Here is a 23,441-nt window from a genome sequence, read left to right on the forward strand (position 1 = left end):
AGAGAAAATAACAGTAAACTGCAAAAAACACTGTATACCTCCCGATCTGAAAAATGACGCAGCTAGGGCTACCGGAAACCTTTTCGCGTGAAACAAAAGGGGTTCCTCACTGGAACAGATGCTCCGAACACAACAGAGCAGTCCTCTCGGCCCGAAAGCAGTCAGAAACAGCAGATCTAGGAAACGACAGCCGCATGCAGTTCTACCGGCTTCAGATTTGGATCACCAATGGACGCGGCCCTCAAATAGCTCTGATACCATGTAGGAATTTACAGGGTAAGTTCCTCAGAAAGAATACCAAAAGGACACCGCTCACAACCAGATCACAGATCAATACACCAGTATTTTTGACGTGGTTAAAACCCTCAAAGAGGGAAACAGTCCACGGCCTGTCCCAACGTGGGTACTACAAGAAATTTATTAATCAAAGAATGAAAATTTACATAAGCTTCTCTCATGCACGGATTACCCGAACAATGACCCTCCATGTGCTTTAAATAGAACTCATGGGCCAATCTGGTGTCAAGCCACGGATCAAGTGTCGGTAATACCGAGGAGAGAATGAACCGTCGGATCACTACATATCGTGACCGTCAGATTGTAAGTTACAAAATGTACAACGGTAAAGAAACACACTTTACCTAACTCTATACCTAACTCTATACTAGACCAAGTTGAACTTAACTATTTCCTATGTGTCGGAATATCCTAACAGAAAGTTGCAGCCTCTACCTCTCAAGCCAGTCGAAGTTAGTGCACCGTTTTAGCAATGGGGCCTAGATTTTATTAGAGAGATTCATCCCACATCTTCAGCTCAGCACAAGTGTATCTTGACAACGACAGATTATTTCACAAAGTGGATTGAGGCAATCCCCACTCGACAAGCCATGGACTCAGTAAGAATTCAGTTTCTTGGAACAAATATTTTGTTACATTTTGGTTGTCCTAACAAAATTATTACAGATAATGCAGCTGCTTTCAAGTCCAAAAAGATGATTGACTTTTGCAACAAATACAAAATTACCTTAGGACATTCTACTACATATTATCCGCAAGGTAACGGATTGGTTGAATCTTCAAACAAGTCATTGGTCAACATCATTAAAAAGTTGCTGGAAACCAATAAGAAGAGTTGGCATAAAAAATTGGTTAATGCACTATGGGCTGATAGAGTAAGCCAAAAGAAGTCAATAGGAATGTCTTCGTTCAAGATTGCATACGGTATTGACACGGTATTCTCGACATCTCTCGTAGTCCCGGTTGTTAAACTTCTGCAGGAAGCTGGCAGCGAGGAAGATCATTTTCAGCGGAGAATAAGCCAAATGATCCATTTACAGCAAACGGGAGAGGAAGTTTTTCAGAATACCTTCAGGCTTCAAGAAAGAATTAAAATGATTTATGATCGGAAGGCAAAGGTGGACAAATTTCAGATTGAAGACATAGTGTTACGATGGGATGCTAGAAACGAGGATAAAGGCAAGCACGACAAGTTCAAGAACCTGTGGAAGGGACCATACAGAATTGCTGCATATAGAGGTCAAAATGCTTTTCTACTCAAAGAAATGAATGGGGAAGATTATCCAAGAGGACCAATAAATGGTCAGCTTCTAAAACGGTACTATCTCTAAGGAGTTTTCTACTATCACATTTTGTCATTGTACATATCATTTTATTCCTTTCATTGCAAAGTTTGCACTGTCACCATTCATTTAGCTTGGGGCTCGAAGTGAAGGCTATAAATCTGAATGTCTGGCTTCAGTTTTTGATTATTTAGTGTCAATTGTTGAGTTAGTCTTAGTTGAGTCGGTTTAGTTATGAGTCTTGAGTCAAGGTGTTTGTTTTGGTGTTCCAAAGCTATTGACTCCATATTGCCCAATGGATGAAGGCACTAGTTTGTTTTTCCAAAGATTTGTGGTTCTTGGCACCTCCCAGGAGCTACCATCCCCATTGGAGCCAATGTTAGTGTTAGTGTCTTCACACTTCCATCAGTGATCAAATTTCTCTTTTGCATGCATATTAGGTGTCTCATCCGATCAGCTGCATTGCATTAGGTCATGGATCAACTGATGGTAGTGGTTTCATGTCAATTTCCCTCATGACATTCACCTGTTGACCTATTCACACTTTTTTTTAGTCATTTACTGTCATCCTCTTTCAGTTCATTTATAAAAAATCAGTTTTAGGGTTTAGTTTCACTAGGTCTTAGGGTTTGTCATCATGGTCCTCCAAAATTGAATAAAAAGGTCAGCGGGCACATGAGAAGGATAAAGAGGTTCATAAAATCATAAATTTACTTCTGTTATGCTCAATAAATCTTTTTTACCTCAAAACCCTGTTTTGAGGTGAAAACAGAGTTTTTTTTTCATTATTGTAAAAAATTTCATGTAATTTAATTGTTTCTATATGTAATAAGTACTCAATAGCTATTCCTAGTGACCTGGTGACAAAGTCAGCTCCTGCCATTACAAAAAGTCAATGTATAAGTCCAACTAAAAAAAGGAAAAAGTCAGAATGTAAGTGAAAGAGAGCATTTTTGAAAAGGCTCGCAAAACATTAGAAAAGTGGGTCTTGGTTAGCGAAAAATTAAATGAGAGGGATATAAAAGCCAATTCATGTGTTTTAAGTCTTCATTGTTGAAATTGAAAGAGCCAAAGGGAGAAAATCATGTTTTTGAGTAAAGAAGGCAAAACAGGGGAAAAAATCCAGTCATCTTGCTGGCGCTGCACACCTATGCCTTGGCACTGCGCATTAAAATGGCGTTGCGCATCTGTTGCAGGTTTGCTATTGAAATTTGGTCTAGCGCTATGCATTAAAAGTGCGCTAAGCAACTGTTACAAGAACTAGAATTGCCTCAAACACCTCCAAACTTCCTAAAAAGCAAATTGATGCATGTTCCAAGTAAGTAGATCACTCCTCCTTGCTCAAGAAAGTTATGCTTGGTGGCTTGGATGTGTTTGGTTTCCTTTAGAACAAACCCTAGCCAATTGCTAAATCATCTCTTGCAATTTATTAAAGATCATTTGCTCTTCTTTCTCACTTCATTCATATTGAGTTTGTCAAATTCCATTCCCTCTCCCTAAATCATCAAAATTCATTCCCCAAACCCCATTCCCATTTACCAAACCCTAGCCCCATACCCTATTCCCAAACCCTAACTCCCACATCCCACTCCTTCACTACATCCACTTCACTATCAAACCCCTTATCCCACATTCATAACACCATTCACTTCCCTCATTTCCCAAAAGAAACCCTTCCTCCTATAATTCACTTCCTTATACACACTGCTTACCTCATATTTCAAAATCTCTTCATACTCATCTGCTTTCACCTCAAATTCATAAGCATGGAGAAAAATTCAGATTATGAGAGGGAAAAGGAAACGCTTAGTGATTCTTCCAAAGAAGCTCATGTGCCAAGAAAGCCACACAAAGGGGGAAAGATCATTCAGGAGGAGCCCACCACTCTTACAGAATTACTTGCTTGCCCTCTTGATGTAACTAGCTTTAAACACCAGTCTTGTTATCAGTTTTATGAAATGGTAGAGAGGGTAAAATTTCATCATGAGCTTGCTAGGTTGTTTATTATTCATATCCACAATGGCCAGGCGAACCTTGGTGGTGTCTCTTTCACCTTGACACCTGCTACCATTTCAGCAACAATAGGCATCCCTAATGTAGGTTAATAGTGGAATAAGGAGCAGTATGTGGACAGAGAACATTATGAACCTTACATTAAGGCTGGATATCATAGGCAAATCACCAGGGATTTTCCTTTCAAATACTTGCAGAACACTTATGCTCCTCTCATGAAAATCATCATCAAGTATTTCACCTGTGAAGGAAGGTTTTCCCACCTATATACATCTCATATCAAGTTGTTGATCCATTTCACAAGAGTAAGGATGATGAACCTCACATAATTTATATGCAGGAATATTGAAAAGATGGCTCACTATGTGCAAAGGAAATCTTTTCCTCAACAACTCAACAACATTTACCACTTCTCACTGATTAAAATTGTAGTCTTGCATTAGCTAAGCTTGTTGAACATACCATGGGATACCTTTATTGCCCATGAGATTTTCAAAGGCCCTTAGGTGATTCCATCAGTGCCTCAAGAGGAAGGAGGGCCATCAGGATAGCCAGGTGCTCATGAGACCAAAACTATAGGTGTGTCGGTGTTTGTTACTTATGAGAGAGGCACAAGGAAGCTTTTTGCTGCTGCCAGGCAAGTACTGTCTCCACCGGGGGTGGAAGGGGTCTCGTTTCCTTCACTAGACCACAGGAAAATGTTATCTTCACCGGGGGTGAAAGGGGCTTTGCCTTCTTCTCCAGCTATACAGGTTGGCCAGTAGTCAAAGAGCAAATAAAAATGGAAACAAAAGATGCATGATGAGGTCCTTCCTAAAGGGCAAGATAGAGATTTTATTTTGATTGAGGAAGATGTCACTGATTTGGGCTCTCAAAGCTCAAGACTCAAGGACATGATTATCAAAGAGGACATTGAAATACAAGCCTTATCACTTGATATTGAGAGGGCCAAATGGATCATCAACTTTCTTGAGTATGAAAACAAGCAACTGACAAATAAGCAAGCTATTATGGAGCTACAAATGATTAGGGAAAATAGGCAAAAGGCAAAGAAGAGAGAGATCAATATGACCTCCCTTGAGCAAGAAATTGAGGATGATTGAGAATCATGGTTGGGGAGGGTGAACATTCAGCTTGAGAAGATGCTTGATAAAGCCAACAAAGAGAAGAAAATGTTGCGCCATATGGCCTATCACTACCTAACCCAGAACAAAATTTGCAAAACAAGGGTAAAGAGGCTAAAGGCCAAGCTAAAAAGAGCTTTGAGGAGCAAAAAAGAGCAAGATAAACTCAAGATCTTGGCTGAAGCATCATTGGCTCATCAAAGCACTTAACAAGGGTCAATCATGCCAAATTTCAAGAAATTTGGAGAAATTTTTGTCAATTTTGAAATTTTTAATGTGAAAAATAGGCTTTTCCAATAGATGCGCAGCACCACTGGCACTGTGCTTTTGTTGAGGACACTTTCTTGCAAAAAAGTTTATATTTTTGGAATTAGCATGGAAAAATATGGAAGCTCAAAAATGGCTGGGAATTTTCGACAAGTTCTAGGTCTACAAAAGGGAAAAGAAACCCAAAAAGTACCCTCTCTGCCACTTTTTTGACACATAGGAAGCAGTCTTGGGAGAATCAATTTTTGGAGGGGAAAATGGACTCCAAATTCAGAAATTCAAGTTGTTACAGAATGTAGACTCACCAAGCTTTCCAATGAGCTATCCTACACCTGATTTGAACTCCAGGAAGCCTTCCAAAATTGGCCTAGAAAAAGTGTTTCACATTAAAATCTTGGCGCTGCTTATTAAATCAATTTTGCCAGTTTTGCCTGATTTTCCATATTTTTCCTAGTTTTCTTGGGAGATCAATTTTCCTCACTTCTTGGTAATGTAAGCATGGTAAATGATGAATTCAATGTAACATGGTTGAAAATCACTTCATAGGGTAGATACGTCAAGTTCCAAGTGGTTTTGAGCTGTAATGAATTGGTTTCCTTGGTTTTAGAGGCAAGTTGTTCCACTACCTATATTCATGTTCTTAGTTTAGATATGGTTTAAACCACCCCTTTTCTCATGGATTCGACCCTGATAGCTAGATTGATTAGTTTCCTTGCCTATATCATGTACTTTTTGATTCATTTGTAAAGGTTGGACTTTGGCAGAAGTGTTGGACTCACTGAACATTTTGTATCAGCAGTTGGCAAGGAATAAAACCAGGTTTCACAGCTATTTTTGTGGGATTCTTGTGACAGTGAGTTTATGTATTGTTTCTTCTTTGTAATGAGTTTCTGATGTTTTATATGTATCCACATCTCTCTCTTTCTTCTAAACTAAATGAATCAAGGTGAATAGACAAAATACACTAGATTTACAGTGCTTTGTCTTGGGAATGCATTTAGTTTTCAATGTTTTCACTGTTTGAAGAGGATTCATAGTTTCTTGTGCCCTCCTCAACTCCTCAGTTGTTTTACTCTACCATCTCAATCCATTGCTAGTACATAAACCCTTGTATACCTTTCCCCATGGGACATGACTGTATCCCTGAGTTGATTTCCTGGACCCAATCTGACTTCTCCAATTGATCCAACAACCAAAACCTAAAATCAAACCAGAAACCCTAATCTACTATACCTAGCCTAAAATCAGCATTCATTTTAGTCATCTCAAAGCCCTATTTTCCAATATCCTAATTGAGATTGATAAGGAGAGAGCCCTCTCCTAACCTGGTAGGGCTAGCTACCAGCTTAAGTGTGGTTTGATGTTACCCTAGATTTGCCTTCCTTTAGCCTGAGGTAGATTTAGGCATCAACACATGGGATTAGCATATTATTACAAGAGGTTCATTAGGAATTTCTCCAAGATTGGGTATCCTATTACAACATTGAAAATAAAAGGGAAGAAGTTTGACTGGATAGCGGAGTGTGTATAAATCTTTGAGCAGCTAAAGCAACTGCTCACAACTACACTAGTGCTGAGGATTGTAGACCCTGGCAAGGATTTCACAGTTTACAAAGATGCATGCAAGAAAATATTCAGTGGAGTCTTGATGCAAGAAGGACAAGTAGTTTCATATGAGTCCCAAAAGTTGAACAAGCATGAGGTGAACTACGTGACTCATGAATTAGAGTTGGCGGCCATCATTCATGCACTAAATATGTGGAGGCATTACCTCCTTGACAGGAAGTTTACTCTTATGACATATCACAATGGACTAAAACATATATTTTAGCAAACCAAGATGAACGTGAGACAAGTTGGGTGGTTAGCCACACTATGGCGAGTTTGATTTTGAAATCAAGTACATCAAGGGAAATGAAAATAGAGTTGTTGATACACTCAACCAAAGAATTCAGTTAAACCATTTAGCAGCCGTATGTTCCTATAGTAAAAACCTCATGGAAAGGATCAAAAGTGTAGGATAGTAGGATGAAAAGTATCAGTAGATGAAAGCGAAGTTGCTACAAGGAACTGATGATGACCTAATTATATTTAAGAGAAAAATGTATGTGCCAAGTGATGAGAAGTTAAAAAATCTTATCATCAAGGAGTTTCATGTCAAGCCTTATTGAGGCCATCTGGAATACCAAAAGTCACTTTCAGCCATTAAGAGATTTTATTATTAGTTGAATTTGAAGAAATAAGTGGTTGATATTGTGGACAAGTGCATAAGGTGGCAGCAAGTAAAGGCTGAATGTAAACTATGGATTTCATCTCAGGTTTTCCACGAGCTTCCAAGAAACATGATGCAATAATGGTAGTTGTTTATAGGTTGAGCAAGGCAGCTCATTTTGTGGTAGTAAAAACTACTAGCTCAGATAGTGAGGTGGCACAAATATTCATAAAAGAGATTGTGAGGCTCCATGGTATTCCTAAGAAGATTGTTTCAAATAGAGATTCCAAGTTTTGGAAGGATTTTTTTTTTGGTTTGGGGACATGATTAGCATTTAGCATGGCACATCATCCATAGATATGTGGATAATTTGAGAGGACTAACATGATCTTCGAAGTCATTTTGAGGATGTATGTAATGCATCAGCCCAAGACATGGGAGGGATACCTTCCATTGGTGGAGTTTTCTTACAACAATGGGTATTAGGAGTCTATCAATATGAATCTTTTTGAGGCTTTGTATGGAAGGAGTTGTAGTACTCCTATTAGCTGGAGTGATCTGGTGAACAGGGTCCTTATTGGGCCTGATATGCTCAAGGAAATATACCAACAGATTCAAGTCATGATACATAATGTAATTGTGTCACATCATAGGAAAAAGAGTTATGTTGATCAGCATAGGGTGTCGGGAGGGTGGAGGGTCGATTCCGGGAATCGACCCTCTGCCCTCCCGGCTGCCCGCGGTGGTGCGGCACCGGGGGGAGGTCCTGCACATATGGAATCTCAAGTTGGGGAACATGTATATTTAAGGATCAAACTGAAGAAGAGTTCTTTGCGAATTGGGAACTATGCCAAGATAGAACCACAATATAGTGGGCCTTTTGAGATCCTTGAGAGGATTGGGTTGGTGGCCTATAGGATGGCCTACCTCCTACAATTAGAGTTCATGATGTTTTTCATGTTTATTTTCTTAAAAGGTATGTGAAGGATTCTAATCATGTAATTGATTGTTCTATGCTACATGTGGAACCAGAGGGGCAGTTCCAACCAAAAATAATATGCATTCTAGACCAAAGGAGTCTCATGCTCCGGAATTGAGCCATAGAGCAAGTCAAGGTGCAGTGGAAGAACTTTGGTCTCAAGGAGGCCACTTGGGAAATGGATGATGCCATGAAGATATATTATCCTTTTTTGTTTTCCAGTTAAGGAAATTGTTCACAGTTTATGTAAAATATTGTATGAGCTACAAGTATGAAGCTCTACATATAGTATATGATTGTTATTTTTTAATTATGTTATAGAATGTTTTTCATCTCTGTATATAAGGATAGAGAACACCAAGTATCTTGTTCCCTCAAGGGGGAGGGGTTTGTAAAATCCCAGCTCACCTATGGATGAAATTTTCCATGTAAATACATGATTGTAAGTAAATTTCAAGTTAAAAAGGGTTGAGTAAGGGACATATTCCAAAAGGGACTGAGGGAGGTCAATTTCTAGGGAAATTCAACTTACTTGCTGAAGGAAGAAAACTAGACAATTTTGCTAGCCATTTAAGGCTGGTTGTTGAGCTTTAAATTCATTGGAATATTGTGTTGTAAGGAGGGTTGTTGTAGGTTTATGAACTGCAGGCAAAGGAAAAATCCCATGTTGGCTTAGTAAAACACAAGGAAACCAGGATGCAAGGCATGGAAGAAGGAAGTAAAAAACCTATATTTTTCTTAGTGAGGAGGAAATGAGGGAGAGCAACGGAAAAGAGAGAAAAAACTTAGTTTTTCTCAGCAAGGAGGAAACGAGGGAGAGTAGTGGAAGAGAGAGAAAAACCTCAGTTTTTCTCAGTGATGAGGAAACAAAGGAGAGCAGTTGTAGAAAGGTTTTTTTTTTTCAATGAAGAGGAGATGAGGGAGAGTAGTGACAGAGAGAAAAAGAAAAGAAAAAATCTCACACACAAGCATATTGCGCCAAGGAGAAGAGAAAGGAAAAATCCCATGGACAAGTAGATAGATATAGAGCTCGAGATCCTATGTACACAAAATAGAGGGACATAAGAGAAGGATAAAAAGGAGTAGCACAAAGTGGGATGTGTGTTTTATCAATCTGATAATTATGTTGAATTAAGAAGAAAGAAAAACCAAAGGTAACCACAAACCACTTTTGGAGATCGGGACCTAGGCTTCCTGATGCTCAGAGAGGGCTCTCTCTTTAATATTTAACTTTGTTTCAGTTGAGATGATTTTATGTTAGTTATTTCTTGCACTTGGGTTTTGTTTTGAAAATTTGGTGGTGGGATCACTTTACTTAGATGGACAGAGGATTGGCTTATACCATTGGGCTATGGAGTCGGATGTCTGATAAACAAGAGTGGATTGGGTTCTAAGAATAGTGTCTACAGGGCAAGATAGATGAGTCAATGCAGATCTCAGAGGCTAAATGGTGAATGGATTCAAATCGGGTCCAGGGAGAAATTAAGGGTTCCCTAGACCGGACTTTGGAAGAAATAGAAGAAGTCAACCGGGATGGGAGAGAAATCAAGGATTCTCAGATCTCGATATCAGAAGAAAACATGTAAATAAATTACTGTGAAAAGCAAAGTGTAATTAAACAAGTTCTGTATGATATTTCCAGTTAATTTATTTTGATTTTATAACACATTTAATATTATGAAAACACAAAAGAGAGGTAACACAATAACACAAATAAAGTACTTCACTGCAAATGGCTCATCTCATGAATCCTGTAGTAAAATGATTTTATTACTTTCTCTAGTCTGTTGACTTGAAAATAGTACAACCACCCTCAAGTTTAAGATCAAAATAACTCTGCAAATGTAAAATAATCCCCCCTAATACTTCGAATTTTGAAGTATTTATACAAAAAAATTACTACAAAATATCTCAAACTAATTTGAGATTTAATCTAGGAAAAGAAAATATCTTCTTGCAAGAAGATAGAGATATCTATTGAATTGTTTCATGTTGTCCTTGTTATTTTGGTTCTAATGGATGTTATGCTTTGATTTTTAGCCCTTTATGTTGGTAGGCTGTTTTGCTTTCACGTTGGATCTTTCATATTTCATTTGATACTCTTTCACCTGATACACTTTGACCGTGTTAACATGTCTTCATCCTTTTACCATGCTCATTTAATTTTTACTGTACACTTATAATTTACAGTTTATAACTTACTGTGTTTTTACTATAGTAAATCATTTATTTTTTGCCATGTTTCTTCATCTAGTAACTGGATGTTGAGCATTTTCCTATATATCTCATCAGCCTCTATATATTTTGCAAAAGTAGGCTTATTGATAAATAAGTGTTTCACCTCATGCTGGAGGTAAAAAAGATTTTCAAAATTCTGGTATAATACTCTGCCAGTTGGTATACCACTCATTGATGAGGTATTTTCCTGTTCTTTGGCCACTTTCCTGATTTTATTGTTGTAGTCCTCCTGTATCATCAATTTATCATTTATGACTAAGGGACTAGGTAGTCCGTTTTCTCTCAGAAGTTCAAACTTGGTTCTAAACTTGTCAATGACTAGTTGCATGGTTTGACACTTATCTTCTAAATTTAACATTAAATTTCTCTTAGCTAGGACCCTCTTGAATTCCAAAATGGTACTTGTCCTATCAGGTATGTCAAGTTCTTGTAGCTCATATTTGTTCTTGGAGTTGAGGAATTGAATAATTCTCACTGCTTCCTCTGGCATTTCTCCAAGTTATTCTTTGACATTCTAGATGGCTTCTGTAGCCTGTTTGATCAAGTCTATCTACTCAAAAATGACCTGGATAGATGGAAAAATATCATTGACAGAGTCAATGATATTGGCCCATAATAATTTTTTGGCCTTTCCTAAAGTCTCACTTAGTTTTCAATCTTTCTCTAGACTTTTCACTCTCTCATTCATTCTGGTAGCCTTCTGTTGTTCTTCCTTATGCATGATCTGGGCTAACCTGCAATCTGTCTCTAGGTTGGTAAGTTTCTCTTTTAACTTGTTCATCTCACTGGTCTGAATGGACATTTCTTCCATTGCCTTGACCAACCTATTTGCTTCATCACCTGTGGTACCTGTTGTTGTTGATGTCATTGCTGATGTAGTTGATGTTGTTGTTGGCAATGCAGTGGCCATTGTACCAATGGGAGCTAATGTTGCTACCAATGTGGAAGGCATAGTTGTGGTCACTGTAGCAATGACAGTTAGAGGAGCACTGTCTAGAGTAGCTTGTTTGAGCTAAATCAAGCTATCTATTTCCTTTTCCATTTCCTTCAACTCGTCATTAAGTTACAACACCAAGTCCATCATTTCCCCATGATTTGTTTGGCTTTCTAGGACTTCTTTCATTTGACAGTGTTGTGACTGAGGCAGCTTGAGTTGTTTCTTAAGGGCTGCAATGTCTTCATTTTTCTTCTCAGTCAACTTTTCAACATCCTTGATGTCCTTTGGGTCATGGCCCAGCTTAATGATTAGGTCTTCTAAGGATTTGATCCTTGTGTCTTTTGCGCTAGAAGATGCTTTTTCTAGTTTGTACTAGTTTGTCGCATTGCCTAATGAGTCCTTGAGCTTGAATGTTTCCATTGCTTTTGTTGTGAGGGTGGAGTAGATCATCTCTCCATCTTGCTTGTGAGATTCTATTTTATCTATGGGATGTACATCCCTGGCTAAGACCTCAAAGTTGGTATTTTTGTAGTCTGTTGTGGTTTTAGGCTATTGTACAGTAGGCTGTAGGAAAGACACCTACATTTTAGCTTCTTTGATGTCAAAGGCTGACATCAATCTGCTCTGGCTTGGTGGTGTCATCTACATGTACTTGGCATAAGTGTCTGCCTTGAGCTTCTCATTCCTCATTTTGATCTCCTTGAATCTTTCCTTGATATTTGCTTCCTTGTCAGCTGGCCTGACAAAGGAAGACACCTCCACACTCTTCTGTCTTTGTATAATCTTTTTGTTTGAAGAGGAGGGTTGTTGTGTTTCTACTGATGCAACAGTCTCAGTTGTTTGTCTACTCGTTTGCCCGATTGCATTAGTATCAATCATTTCTAGTGATGCAATGTTGTCTTCATGTTCAGACAGAGGAGTCATTTTGGGCCTTTTGCTTAGATGAACCTGCTGACTAGTGGTGTCCATAACAGAGTTTGATGCTTCCTCCCTATTTCTTTTAGCATTCTTCTCCTCAATAGCAGGAGTCTGAATGATAGGAGGGATATTCATGAGCTCTTCCAAATCTGGGACTTGCAAGAAAGATCTTTTGTCAAATTGTTTCTCCAAGTCAATCATGGTGTTCTCCACATCCACCACTATGTTCTCCTTATATATCAAAGTGTTCTCTACCCATTCTAACTTATTAGCATACTATTCAATGTCAGGCATGGGTAGTGGATGTAAGGTCCCAACTTGACCTTTTGTCTAAGTTTGCTTATAACCCCATGAGGGTCATAATGCTAGATGAAACTATTCTTGAATTTGAATTGCTGGAGTATCTTATTAGCTTCAGGCCCAACCTCTCTGGTGTTGCAGATGAAAGGGCCCATTTGGTTTTTCATCTTAAACTATGTTTTCTTCCTAGTAGCTAGGAAGTGGACCTCATCCACACCTATCATTTGCCTGAAGTATTCCAGGGAAAATATTCTCATTGGGTGATACTTTGGAAATTTGTATGGGGGTAACTCACAACCATAGATCCTAATTTTAGTATGATTCTGGTAGAGGTACCAGTCTCCTACTATGCTATTCTTTGCCAGTTGCAATACTCTCTTGATCTCAGTACTGATTCTAGGTTGAGTGCTAGAAGTCAGCATGTTCATGACAAGGTGAACAAAACAATCTATGAAGTCTTTGTATGTGAATGTTGTGTTATACCTCTGGACCAAGGGTGTCCAGTAGATGACTAATCTTTCCTTTCCCCTGGTATCTGTTTTCTGAATCTTCATTGGGAACTTGTCTGTTTGATAATACAGGAACATATGAAACAACACTGAAGAGTATTTGAAGACTCTTTCAGTGGGCAATCTAGTGAACTGTTCATGCATCTTGTCTGCAATGAACTGGGAATAATCATACATAATGGCAGGAGGCTAGCCTGGAGTGAAAATGGACAAGAAGGACATGATTATTTCATCCACAAAATTATCTAATGTGAATCCTCGGATGCATGAGATCATGGAGATTATTCTCTTGTCAATCTCTGAAAAAATAGCAAAAGCATAGGGTGGAATGTCCTTAGGAGTATGGCGCTCCTCAATGATGAAATTTTGAAAAATTTGTTTGATCTTAGCTGGGTCCAATGTGATGTAGAGGTCCAATAGGTGTGTAATGGACAAAGGAGTCAAATTGTGGCTGGGTTGGATTTGAAGCATCTAGTTGATAGACTCAACAGTAATTGAAAACAAGAAGTCCTGGTTTGGGGCAATTATAGCCCTTTGGCTAGGTATGTAACATGCATGGCAGAAATGTACAATGTCTGGGAATGGATGGGCTTTTGGGAATGTATAATTGGGTAGATTTGAGTCCCAAAGGTGGATATCATCTTCTTTGTTCAAGAATCTATCCTTGGCCCAACAATGGATTCTCAGAAGGTTGTCTTGGGTGACTGTGTCTTTGATTTGAAAATCCCTGTCTACCAGGGCCAGGTGGTCAATGTCTAAGTGAGGGGTTGTCACTGGTCTGACATCTAGAGAGGTTGGGGCAGCCATTTCTATGATACAATGTGGAAAATTGGGCTTTATATGGCTTTGGGAGTGAAACTTGAGTAATTGAACAACCAGGGTAGGGTACTAGCAGGTTGCAGGTTGGGGTTCTGGTACTTTAGGAATGGTAGAATCTCAATTTAAATTGAAATTAATTAAATTCTTTCAATTATTTTAAGAATTTAATATTATTTCATTAAAGAGGGGACAATTCTGGTTTTTTTCTTAAATACCTAGAATTTACAGTCGGGGTTGCAACTGGTTATCAATTGGGTGTTTGCAAAGGGCTTTGGCCGCTAGGATGGTGTGCAATGCTGGCATCAGAAGGCTATGATGGTTGATAGCTGGTCATAGCAGTTCGGAAGGTGCAGATGATTCAGAGGTTCTACAGTGCGATTTGAGTGAAAAAGGGTAAAAATGGGGGTCAAAAGGCTTTTAACTGTGAATGGTTGGAAAAATGGCAGGGAAATTATGTTTTATGAATAGTGCTAGTTTTGATTTTGGCGAGGAAGTGGTTTTGGAGGCCATCGCACTACTTATGGGGGTTAGGTGGTATTTTTTCGAAAGAACTCAATCTATGCCAGAGGCTGGCACATAGGTAAATGGCCCCCGAGCAAAACCGCCCATATCGTGTGCTCTCAGGCCGTTAAAGGTCGGACATCGCACGAGTGCGATATGGGCAATGGCTGTTAGATCTAAGGGTGGATGATCAGGCAACCATCGTGTTGGAAAGTTGGGTGGTCGGGTGATGGGGCAGATTTTAGCGGGACCCATGGGTTTTAATCACTATTTAGAGTATTTAACCCATGTTTAGTTGTGGATTAATGAAACTGCGGAGTTTTGGGGGTAGTGGGGTTAGTTTACCTCACCAGGGTGGTAGGTTAAACTCAAGTTTAGTCGGGAAAATGGTTAAGTGGCGGAGTTAGTGAAGAGGGGTTTTGAGAGCTAGGATAAAGGGTTTAGAGGGGTTTCGGGTAATTATTTAAGGGAAAACATGATTTAAAAAGCAGGAAATGGGTTTCACACTTAGGGGAATGGATTTTAGGGAAAATTGACTAGGGAAATATGTGAAGCTAAGGGGTAGGAGTAAAAATGAGGGGGAAGGGGTTTTCATAAGCCATGAAGGGGTAAAAGGGAAATTAGTGAGTATATAGTGGGGGTGAAATGCAATGAAGGGGGAGTTATGAAAATCAAATTATGAGCATGATTTTTTAATTGATAACTGCTTCTGCACACTTGAAACACATAGTGAAGCATGATAGTAGTGCTTATCCTCCAAATGGCTTGTATTTATGCAACCTTTCTTTACTTACCCTTTTACCTATCCTAACATTTTTTCTTCACTTTGGTTGGTGCACTTAAGCTAGCAAACCCTTTTCTTTCCTTTTCTTTTATAAAACAAACTATCTACTTCAAACCTTATATCTTCCAAGGACTCAGATTAAACTGATGATATCCTTTTATTTCTCTACCTATCTAATGATCTGCCAAGATTAAAATATTTGGTCAGATTTTATTCTCTAACTATAAACATGAAATTCAAAGCATGAAGTTTTCAAGATTAAGTAGTTTGACTATCATGGATTGTGGCATGTATGACAAGCTGCACACAACCATTATTTAAGATAGTAAATTAAAAAGTAGTGGCACTTGGATTTGCACACTTTCATGATCCGTTTTTTGTTTGGGGTTCATATTTTTTCATTTTTTTTTATTTTTTGATCTTTTCTTATTTTTCTTGTCCTTTGATATTTCTTTTAGGACACACCCCCTTTACATTTTTTTGGTTTTAATATGGAAAACATTTTTAGAAAGCAAAGGTTTGTACAATATTACAAGAGTTAACCTCAGCTAATTCAAAATTATGAATCCTATCACTATAGGACTCTAACAGCATGCATAACGAGAAAAGAGAAGAGGGATATTGATTGGAAGAAACAATCGTAAATTAGAGTGTTATTATTCTTGGTAAACAAAAATATGTTCAAGTGTTGGGAGGATTCTGACTTCTTCCTTTAATCTCATGTTTCCATCATCCTTCAGTGAAGCAATACGAGCAGAAGAGGAGTTCTCCTTCATGTGAGGGTGAATCTTTGGACATCTCATGGGGTTGGAGGGTGGAGATGGAATTATATAGATTCCCTTGACAACCTGGGGTAGAGGTTTAGCCCTTGGATTCCTAGTAAAGGAAACTTTGGAGGTCTCCATTGCTTGTCATTTAATAGTGGGTTCCAGATTCCCTTAATTGGGCGGAACCACTATGTGGTAGTGGGTTCTAGATTCCCTTAATTGGGTGGAACCACTGTGTGGTAGTGGGTTCCATTTTCCATTAATTGGGTGGAACCACCGTGTTGCATGCTGCTAGGGTGGAGGTGAGACCTTTAGATTCCCTGGAGTATGCAGGCGTGTTTCTAGATGGATAGAGAAAGTGGAGGTTATAAGTCTAAGGAATCCTTGAACTTGGTCAATTGTTATTGATTAATTGAAGGGTGGAGGAAGTAGACCTATGGATTCCCTAGTTAGTATTGATCATCATTTGTTAGATGAAGGGTGGAGGTAACAAGCCTCTAGATTTATTGAATGCAACTTACTACCAAGTAGTTGGTGGGTGGAGGTAGGAGGACCTCAAGAGTTCTTGTTTTAGCTGAAAGATGTTGATTATTTCATTTAGCAAGACCACCTCAGTCCCTTGGGATCTGGCTCGGGGGTGACATCTGTAAATAGATTGCCTACAATTTTCTATGGTCAGGTGGAGAGTTGAAGTCTCTTACTCAGTCTCCCATCAACTGTATTAATTAAAGATATGTTCTTATGTGTGACCTTGTATGATCTCATGTTTGACTGTTATGATTCTAAGTTGGTTATGTACTTGTTATAGACAACTTATGTCTATGATTGGCATATGGTTATATGTGATTAGATGTTATAATACTTTGTCAATTTATATGAATGAAATACAATTCCTGAAGTGATAATTGTATAACGAAGTTAGACAAGAGCAAGGAGGACTTATCATTGTAGTTCCAGAATAACACTAGGACAGGAATGACTAAGAAGGTTAATAACCCTTTAGTGGGTAGTTTTCTATTATATATTCCTTTATGGAAGGATGGAGAGCTATGCGAGATGCAAGGTATCTGGTCTTTGAGCTTATTGGGTCAGTTAAGGGAGTCAAATTCTTTAGTTGGTAGCTTTGTTAGTTATTTGGGTTTTTGGAGAAAAAATCCTCTTGTTATTGACCCTTTCTTATAATTTTCTGAGTTATTGTAGGGCCTTGTAAGTTTCCTTAGTTTTAGGGATGAGTGGTGCATCCATTTCTATGAAGAACTCTAATAAATCCCCATGAATTTTCTTTAGAATCTGACCTCTGGAAGCTTCCAGAATGTTGTGTAATTTAGTTAAAATCACTTGAGTCATAGTAGGTAAAGAGCTAAGACCCGACTAGGTTGGAGGTCAAAAGGTTGGGATTGTCACTGGGGGAAGTGGTTTGTCGGGGAAGCCAACCCTGACTAGGTCAAAGGTTGGGAGGTTGGGAAGTCACTTGAGGAAGTTCTCCACCGGGCAAGTTGCCATTGACTAGGTCGAAGGTTGAGAGTCAGGTGACAGGTTAACTTTGGAAGTTTTCCACATTGAGCGGAGGTCAACCCAACTTGATGGTGGGCCCACTGATCATTGCAAAGAATGGTAGAATTCCATGTGGAAACTTGTTGATGTGGCCAGGGGGAGTGGAGCACACTTTGAAAGGATACTTCTCTCAATTTGTGGCTTGGATTGAGGTGAATCTATATGTCATCATATTCTTTTCAACAAGGCAAATGCAACGGGGATGATAGTTTTGGGTTTATAACAGTTCCACGAAAGTTAAATTTTTTATACCCCATCAACATAACATTATTTTGAGGGTCAGGTATTGAGAGTGACTTCCTCTTGGTCATGGGTTTGAGTAAGTGTTGTTGTTACACAACACTTTTATATCCAATAGATGTTTCCAACAACCACCATTTTAAAGGCATATATGTATGGTACAACAATATGTCATCAACTTGCTAAGAAAGGATTCAAGTACGTGTCACATTGAATAGATATGGTAACACTGAATAAGATTTTATCAATCCTTCTAACTATAAGCAGGATAGTGTTTCAATTCAACAATGTTACTAGGGTTATATTAGTTCTACATCTGTTACAAAGTCATCAAACCAATAATGGCACATCACTTCTCACAACCTTGATCAACTTAAAACTTCAAGGATCTATTGTTTCTTTCTTCCATGGGATGTACAAAATGATGGCCACAGACCTTGGATGGAGAATAAATTTCACAATTTTTGTTTCTTCAATTCTTTAGATCATATATCATAATGAAATGTATTTTAATGCATAGAGGTCAATTCATATAGATGCGCAAGGAGCATTTATAAACATATAGCGTATATGTTCAAAGGAATTGCTGCAACTTAAACAACTTCTTTGTTGGTATCGAAGTCTTCAACAAAAAGAACAACCATCACAACTCCTTATTGCTTTTGAGGTGATTGAAGATATGAGAACTAAATTTTCATTTTTGAATCAATAATTAGGGCTTGTGAGAAGACTAGGGCTATATCCAACCAATTGTGTTAGTATTCGAAGAATAAAACAATCCACAAATGAGGGATGTATCGATCACCGGTAGCATTCCAAAGATCGAAACTTTCATACCAAATCTCACGTTGTCCTTGACTTAGTTATGCTGCAAAGGATAAGAGGTCATTCTCCAGCTTTAAAAGGATTCGAACTATTAGCACTTTGTGGTTTCCCTAGGCTAAGAAAGGAATTCTAGAGGTAAGCACAAACTACTTTAGGCCAGAATCTAGCCCTTCTATCCTGGAGAGGGCTCTCTCACTTAGGCTACTTAGTAAATATGATATTAGTCTAGGTAATAAGCTCAACAAAGTTTGATTTTTTAAAGGTCTATTGATGAGAAAAGAGACAGATCCATTGGGCATGGAGTCATGTCAAATCAGTTTTTGTCCAGTGAGATGATGCAAAAGAGAGGGTTTCTCCACAGGGACAAGGTAGGAAGGTTTGGTGGTGGGATTTAGGTAAAATAACCATAGGGGGATGAATGTATAAAAGGTGAAAGACAACACATTATAGCATAAAACCATGGATGAATTCTAAATTTTGTTTTAAGCTAAAAACATTAATAACTTGGAAAATTAAAACAAGGCATCATTAAAGATGAATTATAAATTAACATTTGGTTTTACAAGCAAGAAGATGCACATTAAAGGGATGCAAACACACAGATAACTTAAAATATAAAAGGATCACAAAACTACCAAAATTTTGACTCAGGAATCCCTGAAAATCACCTTCTATTTCATTCATTCACTAGAAACGTTTTCAAAAATTCAATGCACAAAGGTTTTTCTCTTTAATCTCAACCAACAACCAACCCTTTCTACATTCAAATTCATGAATTATATACAATATTCTCTTTCTAAGTCTAAGGGATTCGAAATCCACCTATTCCCCTAATAGATAAAACTAATTACATGAAAATAGCAAGCAAAATGACTTTCCTAGGTACTAGGAAACTACCTTTGACCTATTTATTATAGCTTTCCTAATACATCATCAACTTGGAATATTTGCAAATAAACATTAATTACACCTCCTAATACAATAAGCCACCTGTCCACATAATCTAAACTACTTCTAGAAGCCAAAAATTCGACATTTGAAATGGTGCTGACTGTCCAGACTTGTAGTGCATTAGCCAGATTCATAGCAAATTGAAGTAGCCCTCCATGTTCTATATGGTTACAGCCTTCCTCTGTCAAAATCAAGAAAATGGGTATTCTTAAAATACCTTTGTGTCGGTACTTAACCTCTTAGATAAGATTCAAAGTGCTTGCATACCTTGTTTTGGACTATCCCCCACTTTCGCAACAAAACTATCAACTTTTGTACCACACTTGATATTTCTTTAATATCTCCTAAATAGTGAATCAGATTGTGCTGAAATTTGGAAAGAAAGTTAATATCATTATAAGTCTTCTCCACACCCAATTTGTGCCAAATTGGATCCACTGATTTTGAGAAAATCCGAAAATGGTTGTGGGTGATAGTAACTTGTTTATTGAAAACTGTTAAGCATTTTGGGTTGAAATTAACTAAGTTTATTCATCTCACCCCATACATTTACTGTAAAAATTCCAGGGAAAATGGGTACAGGGTCTAATAGATATGGTGAAAATATGGTGACTATGTGAAAACGCAGCACAAAAGCACAGTGCTCCATGGTTGAGATACCTCTGGTCACTCCCTAATTTGCTTGATGACTTAAGCAGGTGTGAAAAGGCCTGAAAAACATCATCTTCCTCCTTATAAACTTTTCTTTATCTCATAAATCCCCCAACTCTCTAAATTTGACTTTCATAAAAAAATGTAGCGCTAGTGAGAAAGCGCAGCGCCACCTATCCTCTATAGGATTTGATCAAAAAAATTATCTTTGAACAAGATGCACATCCTTTTCATGATGCTGAAATAATTCTAACCATGCTGGAGACCCCTTTCAAGCCTTTCTTCATAAAAAATACCAAACATTCATTTCCACACCCAAAACCACATAGAAGATGAGTTTTTTTTTTCTCTTGCAGGCTTTCTATGATTTTTTATTAGTTCATACATGCAATTGAGGATTCATTCACCATTAAGGGACAAGGATAAACATGGGTTTGTACATGTGAAGGAGAATTAACCACTAGTATGCGATAATTGCATCTTTGTGCGGATTCACAACACCCCTGCCTCCCATTCACAATGAACGAAATGAGCAACCTGAGATTTTCGATGTAGATGATGAAGAGATGAATGATATCGGATCAAGAGGCAAGTTCAAATGATCATGTGGAATGGATTGGAGCAGAAATGAAGTTTTTGATCATGATTTAGAATTATAATCATGAATGCACAATGCTTTTGTGAAAACATAGTGCATTAGGAAAAGGAAAGACTTTCCTTCTAACTGTTATTCCCTGTTGAGATCCTGAGTTTTCCTTTTGAAATGACATTCAAACTGATACCAAAGAGCCTTAAATTATGTTCCAATATCATTTCATGATTCCTTTTGATGTATACATAACCTCTAGACTTAGGTAACCTACTAACAATGAGTTAGAATGGCGACTAACTCAGAGTAAACAAGGATTTGTAAAACATGTTTTTTGTACATTTTCCAAGGTGACCAAAGATTTCTTATGATTACCCTTTAATAAGGAAATCACATGTCTATGGAAATTGGACTCTTAGAAAAATAGACTCCTGTACATGACACTTAATCTAAACCTAAACCTCTTTAAACAATAATAGTCAGGTCGTCATGACTAATAATAAAATTTGACTTTCGATAAATAGAAAGGCTAACATGACCAATATTTCTAGACATAGGGCCCTAACAAAAACTAATACAAAAGTGTGCCCTATGAGAGGATCGAGATTCCTAACGATCTTAATCCACTGCAAAGGATACAAGTCCAAAGCTGCAATTAGGTCATTGGCATAACAAACATAGAGATAATCATTTGTTCACAAGGTTGAAAACATAACTAAGGTTTTCCTTCTTCGCTAATACAAAGGCTTCAAAAGAGTGGAACCATGCAAGTAATATTCGAATTCCTCTTGCAATAAGATTATCCCAATGAATCCGAAAAGAAACAAAAAAATAGCATAAAGACCCTAAGAAACAACACACTTTGATTTTCTTAGCTACAGAGGAACTTCTCTCATTGTCCATGTCTGAAAAGAGAAATATGAGTGCCTTTAAATAAATTTTAGAAGGGCTCTTATAATCAACCGACAAGAAATATTCAAAAGAAAATATTATTCTAGAGATCTTAATTTTAAATCCCAAAAGTATCCTCCAAAAAAATTTGGGCTATAATAAAATTAAAAATTCTCTCCTTACTTTGGACTATTCAATAAAATTGACTTTTGGACCATATAATAGAATTATTCTCGTTTTTCTTTTTCCTTTCCCTTTTTTTTAAAAATAAATTTTTCTTCCTCTTTTTGGGTTCTTATATTAGCTTTGACCTCCTCAACAAAATATTTAAATACATCCTTTTAATAAGATCTCCTCCTTAATCTTATGATACATGCCATTGGTTAAACTACCACATCTTCTACACCTTTGGGTCCATAATCAATTTGAAGTGTCACACTAGCAACCCTGCGGTTTTTTCCCATTTGATGGGGTTTTTGCTTTGACTAGGTATATCTTACAAACTATGAGGATCCACGAAATGCTCCACATATCGACGAAAACAAAATGGTGATTAGTATTCACTAACAAGGGTCACAAAGGTAAACTCACTGGTATACTGCTCCAAAAAATTTGACAAATCGAAGGTGTGTCCATCATCTAGGAAACCAAACCTTAGTGATAGGGTTATATATGGTTTCATCACTGCTTCCTCACCCTGGTCAACATCATGCACTTTCTCAACATCCTGCACCTTCCCAACACATGCTTGACATATTTCACATGCTCCCACTTTGATATCAATGACAACATACTCAACATTCCAAACAAAATTCTCCAATCCCACAATATTCTCCATGAGCGTTTTTCTTCACAAAGGGGGTCCAATGTTTTTGCTTTAGGATGTGAAGTAAGCCTAGCTACCATGAGGTTTGCAACCCAAGTGTGGGAATATATCATACTATTTTATCCTTTCCTCATAACTTCCTGGTGCAATTGGTAGCTCATTCAACACATCAAACATTTTTAACATTAAGTTTAGATAATATTAGAAAACTTCCCAATCTCCCTCACAAGCTTCCTAAGTAAGCTACCTTTCTAGATATTGGGATCACTATAAGCAAGTCCTCATCTTTAGCTTCAAAAATTTATAATTTAAATCAACAAAAATATTTACATCAAATAATTTGGCCATATAGCCATGTTGGTTATCTAGCATTATCATCCTTTAATTCCATTATAAAACTTCACAGATTAGAAAAAGGGATATTATATTCCCCTCCCCTTCAAAAGAACATCGTCCTTGATGTTCTATTGTCTTTAGAACTGAATATTATATAGGAAACAAAAATGGATATGCCATTTTTTATGGCATCCTCCAACTCCCATGTTGCTTCTATTGGTCCAAAGTGACTCCATTTCACCTTGACCTGCTTAATGGTTGGGTTCTAGAGTGTGTTCTTCCTCCTATCTAGTATGTGCTATGGTTCTAGCTAGACTTCTCCCTTGGGTTCCACCTATATCAAAGTCAAATCAATAATGTGATTATTATCATGTATGTAATTTTTAAGAAATGAGATATGAAACAAATTGAGTACCTTCATTGTGGGAGATGTTAGTGTCTGTCAAGTCATGTCAGTCACCGGTGATCAAATGTACTTTTACATAGTTATTTTTAGGGTTTCTAGTCAAATTTTTAGTTTCAAAAAGTTTTGCAATAATAATTTGATCACCAGTTAGGAAGGCCAGTCTCTACTATTCCTTTTAGTCTCAGGTCAAAAAAAACTACTTTGGTTAGGTCAATTCATCTTTA

The sequence above is a fragment of the Pinus tabuliformis genome, chromosome 3_2, assembly GCF_031772625.1.
Source record: "Pinus tabuliformis cultivar Carrire ecotype Pingquan chromosome 3_2, CPIR1, whole genome shotgun sequence".
NCBI classification, from domain to species: Eukaryota; Viridiplantae; Streptophyta; class Pinopsida; order Pinales; family Pinaceae; genus Pinus; species Pinus tabuliformis.